Below are 14,989 nucleotides of genomic sequence, written 5' to 3'. Positions count from 1 at the left end.
ACCATGAGACAACTGAACCTCTTTTCTTTATAAGTTGCCCAGTCCCAGGCATTTCTTTATAGCAATGTAAGAATAGACTAACACATGTGGCGACTGCTTGAATAATAATACGTCGTAGGTGGCACCGGAGTGTAAAGAATGAAACAAAAACTGTACTTGGGAAGTGGAGGAATCCTTCTACGAAACGATCAGAGGAAAGGGAACGTGAAAGGGAGTGCAAATCGACATTGCTTAATAGCAGAAAGGAAGGTTGATGGAGCACTGTGCCCTGCCCAGTGTTAGAGATAAAGGGAGAGCAATATTAATCAAGGCAGCTTTGAGTATAGTGTCCAGCCCCTTTAGAAAAAAGTTTAGAATAGCTCCCCATACTCATATTTTGTAGTTAGTGAAGTTGAGTCTCAAAGAGGCCAAGAGACATACTTAAAGACACAAAATCAGGAAGCAGTGTGCTGGAAACAGATGACAGATCCATCTGTAAAGCACCTCCTCTTCCTGTTCTACCATGCTGCCTCCTTGAAGGAAATACGGTGAAGCTAAGTCCTAGGAGAGACCCATTCTCCTCACAGAAAGGCAATAGCAAATTTGATTTGTGTAACAAAAATATATTCCATATGTAGAAATTGACAAACCGCATTTAAAATTTAGTCAAAAAAGCAAAGAACCTAGAATAGCCAATCTTCAGAAAGAAAAATTCTGGAGGTCTTAACTTCAGGACTTAATAAAAGCTGCAGCTTAGGTCGGGCGCAGTGGCTCAAGCCTGTAATCCCAGCACTTTGGGAGGCCAAGGCAGGTGGATCATTTGAGGTCAGGAGTTCTAGACCAGCCTGGCCAACATGGTGAAATCCTGTCTCTATTAAAAATACCAAAAGTTAGCCAGACGTGGTGGCAGGTACCTGTAGTTCCAGCTACTTGGGAGGCTGAGGCAGGAGAATCATTGAAACCTGGGAGGCGGAGGTTGCAGTGAGCCGAGACTGCACCATTGTACTCCAGCCTGGGTGACAGAGTGAGAATGTTGTCTCAAGAAAAAAAAAAAAAAAAACTGCAGTTATCAAGATAGTGTGATACTAGTGAAATAAATGACAGATCCATGAAACAGAATGAATAAACCCAAAATAGAATCACATATATATGGTGAGGGTCCCAAAACTTGTTTGTATACACAGTACGGTAGAAAGAAGAAAGCTTTCTTAGGATGCTTTAAGCAACTGTATTGAGGCATAATTTATGTATAATATTATACTTTCAGTTCAATGAGTTTTGACAAGTGTATAAGCCCACATAATTGTTATCACAATGCTCTACATTTTCAATACCCTCAGAGAATTCCCTCATGCCTCTTTGCTGCCAGTTCCTCCCCAAGCCCCAGCCCCAAGCAACTGCAGATCTACTGTCACTATAGATGAATTATGCCTTTTCTAGAATGTCCTGTGCCTGGACTCATATGATATACAGTCTTTTGTGTCTGACATATTTACGATGAAATATTGGAAACATTCCCTTTGGGATTGGAAATGAGCCAGGAATGTCCACTATCACTGCTTAAATTCAACATTGTACTGAAGGATTTAGTTAGTGAAGTAAGGCAAGAAAATAAAATACATGGTAAAAGATATTGGAAAGAAGAAATAAAACTGTATAATTTGCAGATTATACAGTTGTGTGTTTTGAAAACCCAAAAGAATCTACAAAAAATGTTAGAGTTACTATGAGTACATCTTCAGTTTTCTGAACATAAAATCAATATATAAAATTATATTTCTAGGCCAGGCGCAGTGGTTCATGCCTGTAATCCTAGCACTTTGGGAGGCCAAGGTAGGCAGGTTGCCTGAGCTCAGCAGTTGAAGATCAGCCTGGGCAACATAGTGAAACCCCGCCTCTACTAAAAATACAAAAAAATTAGCTGTGTGTGGTAGTGCAAGCCTGTAGTCCCAGCTACGCAGGAGGCTGAGGCACGAGAATCACTTGAACCCAGGAGGCAGCAGAAATTGCAGTGAGCCAAGATTGTGCCACTGCACTCCAGCCTGAGAAACAGAGTGAGACTCTGCCTCAAAAAGTAAAAAATATATATATTTCTATACACAAACCACACAATTAGAAAGCTGAAATTTAAAAAGGTAACATTTACGATAGCAATGAAAAATAGAAGCTGGAAAGAAATCTAACAAAACTGTGCAAAAATTATTGGAAAAAATTAGAAAACTGAAAAAACATATTTTAAAAGATCTAAATAAAGGAAGAGTTATAAGTTTTTAACTTACTATAAATAAATTGATTTGAAAACTCCATATCATAGAAATATAAATGATCACAAATTGTTCTGAACATCCAACAATAAAAATGCAAATCTCAATGGATATTTTGGTGAAATTTGGCAAGCTTATTAAAATATTTGGATGAATATTTGGACAACAATATTGTCCAAAAAAAGTCAAAATACTCATGATGAAAATTAATATGATGGTCCAAAAAAAGCCAAAATACTCTTGATAAAAATTAATATGATGTGGAGAATTGCCCTGCCAGATATAAATCTAGAACAATTAATTCAGGGCAGTATTGTTGTAGAGATAGAAAAAAATACACTAATACAATAATACAGAAAGCTCAGAAAAGCAATAGGCATATATGGACAATGTAATATATGGTGATGGTGCTATAATACATCAGTGAAGGAAAGGTTGAATTTTTTCAGTAAAGGCTCTGAGATCACATGGATGAAGAGAAATCAGAGGCTAGAGGAATAAAAAAAGATATAGGACTTGTATAAAACAAACAGCAAAATGGCAGGCGTATCCATAACTGCATTAAATATAAATGAATTAAACATTCCAATTAAAAGGCAGAGATTGGCAGAATGGATTTAAAAAGAAACAAAAGAAACATGATCTGACTATATGATAACTAAAGAGAACACTTTGGATTCAAACAAACAACTAGATTGAAAGTAAAAGAATGGAAAGATATACTATGCAAAAAATAACCAAAAGAGAGCTGGAATAATTGTATTAATGACTGACAAAATGGACTTTAAGGCAAAAATTGTTCTGGAGACAAATTCAACTTATAACAATTAAGTATCAATCCAGTAAAAAGATAGAACTATTATAAACAGGTATACACTTCACAGCCTTAAAACATATGAAGAAAAAACTGACAGAACTGAAGGAAGAAATGAACATTTCTACAATAACAGTCGAAGATTTCAGTACCTGAATTTCAACATTAAATAAGACAACTAGACAGCATATTAACAAGGAAATACAAGACTTGAGCAACACTGCAAATCAGCAAGACTTAACAGACATCTATAGAATACTCCACACAAGAATACTAGAATACACATTCTTCTAAAGTGTTCATGAAACATTCTCCAGTATAGACCATAAAATAAATCTCAATAAATTTAAAAAGATTGAAATAATACAAAGTATGTTCTCAGACCATAATAGAAAGCAATCAACACATAAGCAGAAGAATGAAACTAGACCGCTATCTCTCATTATGTTAAAAAATCAACTCAAAATGGATTGAAGACTCAAATATAAGACATTATACTATGAAACTACTACAGGAAAACATTAGGGAAATTCTTCAGGATATTTGTCTGAGCAAAAAAAAATTTTTTTCTTTTTCTTTTTTTTTTTTTTTGAGACAGGGTCTCACTCTGTCACCCAGGCTGGAGTACAGTGGCATGTTCATGGCTCACTGCAACCACAACCTCCTGGGCTCAAGTGATCCTCCTGCCTGAGCCTCCCAAGTAGCTGGAGGGAGTTGAGGTACTGCAGGCGTGCATCACCACGCCTGGCTCATCTGTGTATTTTTGTGGTACAGACAGGGTTTTGCCACATTGCCTGAGGTGGTCTCAAACTCCTGGGCTCAAGCAGTCCACCTACCTCGGCCTCCCAAAGGACTGGGATTACAGGCATGAGTCACTGCATCTGGCCATGTCTGAGCAAAAATTTCTTGAGTTATACCCCATAAGCACATGTAAGCAAAGCAAAAATGGACAAATGTGATAACATCAGGTTAAAAAGCTTCTACACAGCAAAGGAAACAGTCAACAGAGTGAAGAAATAACCTATAGATAGGGTGAAAATATTTACAAACTACTCATCTGACAAGGGATTAATATAGACGGAGCTCAAACAATTTAGGAAAAAAATTAATCATCTGTTTTTTTTTTTTTTTTTGAGACTGAGTCTTGCACTGTTGCCCAGGCTGGAGTGCAGTGGTGTGATCACCACTCACTATAACTTCCGCCTCCCAAGTTCAAGCAATTATCCTGCCTTAGCCTCCCAATAAACTGGGATTACAGGCACCTGCCACCATACCTGGCTAATTTTTTGTATTTTTAGTAAAGATGGGGTTTTACTATGTTGGCCAGGCTGGTCTTGAACTCCTGACCTCATGATCCACCTCTCTTGACCTCCCAAAGTACTGGGATTACAGGCATGAGCCACCATGCCCAGCCAATAATCTGATTTTTCAGATGGGCAAAAGATTTGAATAGACATTTCTCAAAAGAAGAAATACAATGGCCAAAAACATATGAAAAGGTACTCAATATCACTGATCATCAGAGAAATGCAAAACAAAACTACAATATCATCTCATCTCTGTTAAAATGAAGCAATAAAAAATGCTGGCAAGGATATGGAGAAAAGGGAACACTTGTACTTTGTTGTTGCTAAGGTCAGTTCAATATATGAAAATCAATTGATCTAATAGACTAATTAATAGAATAGAGGGCAAAACGACAAGATCATCTCAGTAGATGTGGAAAAAAATAACCCAACAAAATTCAACATTATTTTATGCTAAATATCTCCATAGTAAATTAGTATCACTATGGAGAACAATTTGGAGGTTCTTCAAAAAACTAAAAAATAGAGCTACCATATGATCAAGCAATCTCACTGCTGGGTATACACTCAAAACAAAGGAAATCAATGTATGGAAGATATATCTTTACTTCCATGTTTGTCGCAACACTGTTCACAGTAGCCAAGATTTGGAAGCAACCCAAATGCCCATGAACAGATGAATGGGTAAAGAAAATATGGCACATGTACATAATGGAGTACTATTCAACCATAAAAAAGGAATGATACCCTGTCATTTGCAGCAACATGAATAGAACTGGAGGTCATTATGCTAAGTGAAATAAGCAACACAGAACTACAAATATCACATGTTCTCACTTATTTGTGGGGTCTAAAAATCAAAACGATTGGATTCACGGAGATAGAGAGTAGAAGGACGTTTACCAGAGGCTGGGAAGGGTAGCGGGAAGGTGGGGAGGGGGTTGATGTGGGGATCGATATCAAGTACAAAAAAATAACAATAATCTAACTTTCCACATTAAGAAACTAGAAAAGGAGGAAACTAAACCCAAAACAAGCATAAAAGAGGATATAATAAAGAGAAAATAAATAAGACAAAAAATAGAAAAACAGGAGAGAAAAATCAAGAAAACAAAGTTTATTGTTTGAAATGATCAATAAAATTGGCAAACCTTTCACTAGACTAACTCGGAAACAAGAAGGCTCAAATTGCTACAATCAAGAATGAAAGAGAGGACATTACCACCAACCCGACACAAATAAAGATTATAAAAGAAGAATATGAATAACTGTATGCCAGCAAATTCCACAATTAAATGAAATGGTCAAATTTCTAGAAAGGCATAAGCTACTGAAACTGGAGAAAATTAAAAATCTGAATAGACTTATAATAGGTAAAATGATTGAATTAGCAATTTAAAAAAAACAAAACTTCCAACAAAAGGAGATCCCAGAACCAGATAACGTAACTGGTATATTCTATCAAATGTTTACAATTGACACCAATCCTTCATAAACTCTTTCAAAAATAGAAGAGGAGGTAACAACTCAAATAAGACAGCCTCATGGAATATATCACATTGTACCAAAACCAGAAAAGATATCACAAGAAAACTTCAAATCAACACTGAAGTGTCTTATGAATATTTTGTGTCTTATGAATATAGACACAAAAATCCTCAATAAAATACTAGCAAACTATACTGTGTCTGTTTGAGTGATAAAAAATAAAATGCTGGCAAACTAAATCCAGCAACACATACAAGGATTATAAATCATTACCAAGTGGGATTTATCTCAGGATTGCAAAGTTGGTTCAGTATATGAAAATCAATTAATCTAATACACTAATTAATATAATAGAGTGCAAAATGACAAGATCATCTCAGTAGATGTGGAAAAAAAAAAACCAACAAAATTCAACATCATTTTATGCTAAAAAAAAAAAACCACTTACCAAATTAGAAATAGAAGGAAACTTCCTCAACCTAATAAAGGGCATCTATGAAAACTCCACAGCTAACATTACGCTTAAATATGAAAGACTGAAAGCTTTTCCCAGCAGGAACAAGACAAGAATGTCCACTCTCATGAATCCTACTCAATATAGCACTGGGGATTCCAGTCAGGGAAAAGACAAGGAAAAAAAAACAACAACAACAACAAAGTAAAACTGTCTCTATTTGCAAACTACATGATCTTGTATATAGAAAATCCTGAGGAATCTACACAAAAAATTATAGCTACTGAGCTGGGTCAGCAAAGCGCCAGGATACAAGATCAACATACAAAAAGAAATTTGAATTGCTATGTATTAGCAATAGAAAATACAGAAATGAAAATAAACAATTCCCATTTACAATGGCATCAAAAAGAACGAAATACTTAGGAATAAATTTAACAAAAGAAATATAAGATTTGTGTACTGAAAACTATAAAATATCATTGAAATAGATTATACAAGATCTAAATAACTGGAAAGACATACCATATTAATGAAATAAAACAGTTATTATTAAGATGGCAATACTTCCAAAACTGATCTACAGACTCAGTATGATCTCTATGAAAATCTCAGATGACTTCTTTACAGAAATTGACAAGCTGATCTTAAAGTTTGTATGAGAGTGAAATCTCATCTCTACTAAAAATACAAAAATTAGCTAGGCGTGGTGGCAGGCGCCTGTAATCCCAGCTACTCGGGAGACTGAGGCAGAGAACTGTTTGAACACCAGGAGGTGGATGTTGCAGTGAACCAAGATCACGCCACTGCACTCCAGCTCCAGCCTGTGTGACAGAGTGACACATACTAAAAAAAAAAAAAAAATACAGGTAAATCTTCATGATCTTGGCAACAAATTCTTAGATATGACACCAAAACCATGAGCAACGAAAGAAAATAAAAGTAGGACTTCGTCAAAATTTACAATTTTTGTGCTTTAACAGACACTATGAAAAAAAGTGAAAAGGCTAATATATTGGGAGAATATACTGGTCAAATATAGAGACCAAATATAGTAAAAAAGAAGATTTGCAAAATACCTGATAGAGGCTTGTATCCAGAATATAGAGAATTCTTATAGGCCAGGTACATGCCTGTCATTCCAGTGCTTTGGGAGGCTGAGTTGGGAGGATCATTTGAGGCCTGGAGTTTGAGACCAGTGTGGGCAACATAGTGATACCCCAGCTCTACAAACAGTTATTTTTAATAGCCAGGTATGGTGTGCATGCCTGTAGTCCTAGCTCTTTGAGAGGCTGAGGTGGGAAAATCACTTGAACCCAGGAGTTTGAGGTTACAATGAGATATGATTGTGCCGCTGTACTCCAGCCGGGGTGACAGAGTGAGATGAAAGAAAAGAGGAGGAAAAAAGAAAAGGAAAGAAAAATCTCTGGCAACTCCACAATAAAAAGACAATCTGGTTAAACACTGAAGAAAGGAATAGACATTTCTCCAAAGAAGGTAGCCACAGATGCTCAATATCATTAGTGACAAAGGAAATACCAATAAAAACATGATAAGATGTAATTTCACACACTAGGATGGCTATAGTCAAAAAGACAGATAATAAGAGTTGATGAGGATGTGGAGAAATTGGAACACCCATATACTGCTGGTAGGAATATAAAATTGTTAGTCACTTTGGGAAACAATCTGAAAGTTTCTCAAAAATTCAATACAGAGTTAGCATGTGATCCAACAATTCTGCTTCTAAATATATGCCCAATAGAATGGAAAACATATGTTCACACAAAAACTTGTACACAAATGTTCACAGAAGCACTATGCATAATAACTAAAAAGTGGAAACAACTCAAATGTACATAGGTATGGGTTTTGTCTTGTTTTGGTGGGATAAAAATGTCCTGGTGTGGGCGGTGTGGCTCATACCTGTAATCCCAGTGCTTTGAGAGGCCAAGGTAGGTGGATCACCTGAGGTTAGGAGTTCGAGACCAACCTGGCCAACACAGTGAAACCCCATCTCTACTAAAAATACAAAAAATTAGCTAGGTGTGGTGGTGGGTGCCTGTAATCCCAGGTACTCATTCATGCAGCTGAGGAAGGAGAATCTGGAGGTTCTCCCAGAAGAACCTGGGAGGCGGAGGTTGCTTTGAGCTGAGATGGCGCCATTGCACTCCAGCCTGGGCAACAAGACCAAAACTCCGTCTCAAAAAAAAAAAAAAAAAGAAAAAGAAAAAGAAAAAGAAAAAAAAGTCCTCAAGTTCGTGGTTATCATTGCACAATTCTGTGGCTATACTAAAAACCACTGAATCGTATACTTTAAAAACAAAGAAATTTGTCATTTTCTCAGGAAAACAGTTGGATAATGCTTGTAAAAGGAAATATACTCACGTAGTGTAATGAACACTGCCAACCTCTATATAATTACACCATACCTTCATCTATCTCACAGTCCACATGGACTGTTCAATGAATCCCTCAGAAGTAGGTATATCAGTATTAAATGCAAATCTCTGTGCTTGGGACTGTCAAGGCCCACTTAGCCTAAGACCACTAGGGACAAATCTGTAATCTGACAAAGTCAGGGTTTTGTTGTTGTTGTTGTTGTTTTGGCTCGTTGCAATAAGAAAAATCACACAGTGGAAGAACCATGGAGCTTCTCAACAAATAAAGGAAGAAACAGTTACCATAAAAGTTCTGGGAAGGATGGAGTCTATGTGAAAGTAAATGAAGGAGTGTTTTAATGTGTGTGAAGCAATGCAGGGTGAGTATAAAAGGGTTATCATCAGGTCTGGACTGTGAAATGGACACGGGATCATATTTCCTTGGACACTATTAAGATAAATGCCAATATTGTGTCCAGACACCTTTATCTGAACCTGTGCACCTGGCCAAAAATCAAGGTCGCTTCTCTGTCTTAGTTCCTCCAGGTAAGAGTGGGTTGTTTCATTGTTACTGTTGTAATTTCAAACAGCAAAGTTTTGAAAGTCTCTGATGTCAGAGAACAAGGTGACTCATTAAGTAAGAAAGCGGTTGTCACTCTAAGAAGGGGGTCATACAGCACCTTTCAGCAGCAGGGTGTCCTTGGGAGAAATACTGTTTGCTATTAACTTTGCTGCTGGCCTTATCTGTGTCCGTTATCCTGGCCTGATGAATGGCAGCACGATTTTTACTTTCTCAGTATTGGAGGGGTTACAAAGATTAATGCAATGTTGTTTGTGCTCCTGAGGCCCTGGGGGTAAGAAAGGCAATAATACTTTGATGAAGGAGGGACAAATGCGGGTTGCCCTGAAGCTTCATTTTCTCTGCCTTTTGTGGATTTTCAAGGAGCTGTTTCCACGCGCTCACCTGTCTGGGTGACAAGGCAGGGGGTGGGGAGGAGGTCCTGCCCGCCCTGTCCTGGCTTTCCCCCATGAACTCTATTTGTCCTGGTTTGTGGCCCTAGTGGGGCCCTTGGCCCCTTACATGACAGTTCTAATCACAAAGGCACACATCCACGTGGACTCTAATTTTTGGAAGTGGCGGGAAACATTTCATCCTAGGGAGGTCCTGTCAGCTGACAAGTTGGGCTGGAGGCTGGGTGACCAGGATCCCGGAGCCTGCAAGCCCAGGGGTAGGCGAAGCCGCCAGGCGTTCGGGAACCAGGCTGTTGGGAGTGTGCACTAACATCTGGGATTGTGGGTGAAGGAGTGGCAGGGAGTCTGCCAGCCCTGAAGCCCCAAAGCAAGCGTGCTATTTGAAAGAGAGGTAGACAAGTTGCAGAAAGAGAAACCTGATGTTGAGGCGGCTCCTCTCCAGCATTCAGGAAGTTGGCTGGGTCCACGCCGCGCAGCTGAGGCAAAGGGCGGGCTAAGGCTGCCGTGGGGCTCACAGCCCCGGCTGATGGGTTGATAGAAAAACCTGGCCTGGAATTCTCTACTTCTCCAAACAAAAAACCCTGACGCGTTTATGGCACAATGGGAAAACCTGGAATGGCTTTCAGAGACTTGTAGAGACTGGATCAGGAGGAACTCAGACGCGACCTGGGATCTGGTCCTGCCCCCACGCTGCTTCCTCAGGAGCTTCCAAATGCCCTGAATTTACTGGAAACCAGAGCTTACATGGCTACTGTTATCACTGTTATTAGTCTGTTCTTTTTCTTTTTCTCTCTGTTTTTTTTTTTTTTTTTTAAAGAGACGGAGCCTTGCACTGTTGCCCAGGCTGGAATGCAGTGGTGCGATCTCCCCCCACTGCAACCTCCGCCTCACAGGTTCAAGAGATTTTCCTGCTCAGCCTCCCGAATAGCTAGGATTACAGACGCCCACCACTACACCCAGCGAATCTTTTGTATTTTTAGTAAAGATGGGGGTTTCACTATGTTGGCCAGGTTGGTCTTGAACTCCTGACCTTGTGAGCCGCCCTCCTCAGCGTCCCTAAATGTTTGGATTACAGATGTGAGCCACTGCGCTTGGCCAATCCATCCTTTTATCAGTCTGTGTAATTGCTGTGGATGGTGACAGTTATCTTCTAGAACATATCATGTGAGGCTTGGGTCCATAGACGTCCTGATTGATATATTCATTGTGACCCCGTCTTGTGACTTCTAGAACAGTCAGCTACATGGCCAAACGTGATCTGCACCTCTAAAACTTGCCTTGATTGAATCATTAATTTTCTTTCTCCTACCAACAAAAGAAAAGGAAAAAAAAACCCTCTCAATTATAGGAATCCTCTGACTTGGTCTAAATGCCACTAACGTAAGTGCTTTGTGGATACAAATGAAGTAACTGAGAAATATTCCTTGGGAAAAGTCAGCTTAGATGGTTCCTAGGGCCCTGCTGGGGTCAGGATCAGTTCAGCCCTCTTTGGTGTCTTATACTCAGATATATTCATTCTCACCCCTGCGTCTGTCTGTTGCCCTAGTGCCTGATGCTCATGTTGATTTATTTGTATTGGGTCTCACAAACTTGATTTTTAAAAAATGTGTGAGTGTTCCACAACCAAAACCTGAAAATTGTTCTTGGTAATTTGACTGAACAGGAGGAGACTAAGCAGGTGCTTTGTAATCTATGTAAAATGTGAGTGCCAAAGTTTAGAGGCCAGTCCACCTAGGGAGACATAACAGTTGCTATGGTAGATTCATGGGATCCATGTGGGTCAGGGAAAAATCAAGATGGAGCGGGTGGCCAGGCGTGGTGGCTTAAGCCTGTAATCCCAGCACTTTGGGAGGCTGAGGTGGGATCGCTTGAGCCCAGGAATTTGAGGCAACCATCTGGGCAACAAAGTGAGATCTTGTCCCCGCAACCCCCCAAAAAATTAAAAAGAAAAGATGGAGCAGGAGGATTGGCCCAAAGCCATGTGGTAACGTGGCAGCGATAGCAGTGGTGATACTCACAGCTGCCATTGATCTAGCGTTTACCATGTGCCAGGGTTGCTTTTAAATGGCAGTAAAAGGCAGGACCAGAAATCTACAGGTTCCAAGGAATGATACCCACCCAGTGTCTACCAGTCTTCCTTTTCTTCTCTCCCAAATGAGGGGAAATGATGGCCTCTATCTTCACCTTACATGTTAGCTGTAGACGACTGTGATAATAACAATAGAGGTAGTGATAATAAAGTAGTATAAAATGAAAGCAGTAAACATGCCCCATGCACTGCCTAATTATAGTAATACATAATTATTATTATTATTAATTTTTCTTTTAGAAAGAGAGAAAGGAAGAAAGAGAAAGAATAAAAAAGAAAGAAAGAAAAAATGAAGGAGAGGAAGAATGAGGAAGAGGGAGAGGGAGAGAGAACTGGGGTGTTGCTTTATTGCCCGGTCTAGAATATAGTCTAAAAATGGGTATGCCTGTAATTGTGTTTAATAATAGAGACATGGACACGAGGTCAAGAGATCGAGACCATCCTGGTCAACATGGTGAAACCCTGTCTCTACTAAAAATACAAAAAATTAGCTGGGCATGGTGGCGCGTGCCTGTAATCCCAGCGACTCAGGAGGCTGGGGCAGGAGAATTGCCTGAACCCGGGAGGCAGAGGTTGTGGTGAGCCGAGATCGCGCCATTGCACTCCAGCCTGGGTAACAAGAGCGAAACTCCGTCTCAAAAAAAAAAAAAAAATAATAGAGACATGGAAAAAAAAATGAGGGAAGAAAATAACTAACAAGCAGCCAACCAATATTTCATTTAAACCTGTAAATAGGTGTGATGTGGTACTGATAATAGTGTATATTTTGTATATTTAAAGTGGAGAGTCCTATAAATGTTGATTAAGTCTACTTGTTCACGATCTGAGTTCAAGTCCTGGATATCGATGTTAACTTTCTGTCTCATTGATCTGTCTGATATTGATGTTGAAGTCTCTCACTGTTATTGTGTGGGAGTCTAAGTCTCTTTATAAGTCTTATATATCTGGATATTCCTGTATTGGGTGCATATATATTTAGGATCTTTAGTGCTTCTTGTTACATTGATCCTTTTATCATTAAGCAATATCCTTCTTTGCTTCTTTTCACTTTACACTTGATTTCAAATCAGAAGACCCAGATGCTAGTTTTTGCTTTGCTAGCCAGTAATACATAATTATATATTATATTGTAATATATAGTTACAGTATAACTAATATCTGCCCCTCAGTAGATATTTAACAAATCTTCATCTGTTGCAAATCACTCAACAAGTATTCACTGAGTGCTAGTGAATATGTGATTTTCTGCTATCCCAGATCAAGCCATAAACAGACATGGTCCCTACCCTTGTGTATTTTTGTTTTATTGCTGTTTGTCCATAAGGAAAAGTATTATGTCTTGTGTGTAGAGTGATTTAGACAGCCATACACTTGATTTCAAATCAGAAGACCCAGATGCTAGTTTTTGCTTTGCTAGCCAGTCACTTTGATTTCTTAGTTTCATCTGAACAAATAAGGTGTTAGACTAGATTTTTATAAGCTCTGCCCACTGTAACATTTCATTATTTGGTTTAGAGTCTGTGACATCCAGTGTTGGGAGGGCAGTTTGGCTGACTGGATATAAAAGGGCAGCCTTTACGTTTTGCCTACAACTTTACCTTGATTTGGTCTATCATAGCTTTTTCATCTTGTTTAATGGTAGTTAAATCTTCAGAAACCTGCCTTTTCATATCCAAACTCATATAAAATGATAATGGTAAGAAACCCAATTTAGTTATCTTTTTTTTTTTTCTGGAAAGGAAAACCATTGACAACACACACACACACACACACGATTGCTTGCTTACTGAGAAATCAGAGCTTCAAAAGTTAGCTTATTCCAGCCACCAGCTGTCATCATATGAGGCACTCTTGTGAGCTGATTGCTCCTGAGAGAGATAAGTTATCTTTTGTCTTCACTAACCCACATCTGTAGTATATTCAATGCTTACCCATCCTTACCCTGTGGTTTTCTATGGCTTCATGAAATGCTTTAGCCAGACAGGTTAAAGTTTAAAGGTGTTTTTTTGTTTGTTTGTTTTTTGTTTTTGCAATGAAAGTTAATTGTTCATTGAAAGTTAATTGATTTTTCTAGGAATGAGCCTCTAAACATGGCCACAGCTCAGTGATAATGACCAACGAAACATCCCTTTGCTGGACCTATGCAAACATGAAACAGATAGAGAAGTGAGCATGTGGCATTCATCAGAGGAAGAAGGCAATGCCAATTTTGTAAGCAGTATACAGGCTTGCTGAACATGGTTACTTGGAAAATTACTAACTAAACCTTCTTTTAGCCTTTTCACATTTAGTTAAGATTTCATGAAGAGGTGTAAGAGAAAAGCTTTTCCAGACCCAGCCATGAGTACTCTGATTTACTCAGAAGAACCGCAAACTTTGAACATCTCGATAATCCACCACTTCTCAAATTTTCTGTACATGTGTATCACTGAGGTATCTTATTAAAGCACATATTCTAATTATTTGGTCTTGGGTGGGGACTGAGATTCTGCATTTCTGAGAACCTCCAAGGTGATGCCAATGTGCTCTTGATGCTAACACCCTATTTTAAGTAGCAAAGGTCTTGTTAGAATCAACCCAACCAGTGGAAGGCAAACAATCACAATTCTTAACTGTGAGTTTCAGACAATGATTGTTTATGTTCAGATGGGATTTTATTACCTTTGGCCTGTATAGTGGAGGGGTGTGTGTTTGTATATTCTCTTAAAAACAAAGCGGAAAAGCCAACGGGCACATGGACAGCAAAGAGAAGGATGATAGCATAAAATATTATTGCAAAAAGGTGGAGATCAATAATCTGCAGCTATTTCGTTTTCTTCCTTTCTTCCCTCCTTCCTTCCTTCCTCACTCTCGCTCTCGCTCTTTCTTTCTTTCTTTCAACAAGGTTTCACTCTCATCTAGACTGGAGTGCAGTGGCGCAATCACCACTCACTATCGCCTCAAACTCCTGAGCTCATGTGATCCTCTCACCTCAGCCTCCCAAGTGTCTGCACTGCAGGCTTCATGAAACGCTTTATCCAGACAGGTCAGGGTTTAAAGGTGCACCACTACAGGGATGTACCACTATACCCAGCTAATTTTTTATTTTTATTTTTAAAGAGACACAGGTCTCACCTTGTGCCAGGCTGATCTCAAACTCCCGGCCTCAAGCAATCCTCCCACCTTGGCTCCCAAAGTGCTGGGATTACAGACATGAGCCATAGCCCCTGGCCCTATTTCTAATGTATGAATAACATGTTCT

This window comes from Cebus imitator, unplaced genomic scaffold (assembly GCF_001604975.1).
Source record: "Cebus imitator isolate Cc_AM_T3 unplaced genomic scaffold, Cebus_imitator-1.0 Scaffold66, whole genome shotgun sequence".
NCBI lineage: Eukaryota > Metazoa > Chordata > Mammalia > Primates > Cebidae > Cebus > Cebus imitator.
The sequence above is the reverse complement of the archived record's forward strand: the minus strand, read 5'-3'. Positions refer to the sequence as shown.